At 41.1% G+C, this 934-nt stretch overlaps 1 non-coding gene across 1 annotated transcript; it reads left to right on the forward strand.

Moving 5' to 3' along the window:
• The first annotated feature begins 618 nt into the window (after positions 1-618).
• LOC112793143 (small nucleolar RNA R71) lies at positions 619-726 on the forward strand. The gene has a single exon (XR_003197851.1). It is a non-coding gene; the product is annotated as a small nucleolar RNA R71 (small nucleolar RNA).
• Positions 727-934: the final 208 nt, after the last annotated feature.

Raw genomic sequence — 934 nt, forward strand, 5'->3', positions numbered from 1 at the left:
AACTTTGAGTGGTTTGATTAGATCAGAGACCATGGTTGCTAAGTCAGAGTTGTTCTGCTTAGAACTCTCTGTCTGTTGCTGAGAAGATGATGGAAAAGGCTTGCTATTGCTAAACCTGTTTCTTCCACCATTATTGTTGTTGAAACCTTGTTGAGGTCTCTGTTGATCCTTCCATGAAAGATTTGGATGATTTCTCCATGAAGGATTATAGGTGTTTCCATAGGGTTCTCCCATGTAATTCACCTCTTCCATTGAAGGGTTCTCAGGATCATAAGCTTCTTCTTCAGATGAAGCTTCCTTAGTACTGCCTGGTGCATTTTGCATTCCAGACAGACTTTGAGAAATCATATTGACTTGCTGAGTCAATATTTTGTTCTGAGCCAGTATGGCATTCAGAGTGTCAATCTCAAGAACTCCTTTCTTCTGATTAGTCCCGTTGTTCACAGGATTCCTTTCAGAAGTGTACATGAATTGGTTCTTTGCAACCATTTCAATCAGCTCTTGAGCTTCTGTAGGCGTCTTCTTCAGATGAAGAGATCCTCCAGCAGAGCTATCCAAAGACATTTTGGATAGTTCAGAGAGACCATCATAGAAAATACCTATGATGCTCCATTCAGAAAGCATATCAGAGGGACACTTTCTGATTAATTGTTTGTATCTTTCCCAAGCTTCATAGAGGGATTCTCCTTCCTTCTGTCTGAAGGTTTGGACTTCCACTCTAAGCTTACTCAATTTTTGAGGTGGAAAGAACTTTGCCAAGAAGGCATTGACTAGCTTTTCCCAAGAGTTCAGGCTTTCTTTAGGTTGTGAGTCCAACCATATCCTAGCTCTGTCTCTTACAGCAAAAGGGAATAGCATAAGTCTGTAGACCTCAGGGTCAACCCCATTAGTCTTGACAGTGTCACAGATTTGCAAGAACTCAGCTAAGAACTGA

The sequence above is a fragment of the Arachis hypogaea genome, chromosome 3 (genome assembly GCF_003086295.3).
Source record: "Arachis hypogaea cultivar Tifrunner chromosome 3, arahy.Tifrunner.gnm2.J5K5, whole genome shotgun sequence".
Classification (NCBI taxonomy): Eukaryota; Viridiplantae; Streptophyta; class Magnoliopsida; order Fabales; family Fabaceae; genus Arachis; species Arachis hypogaea.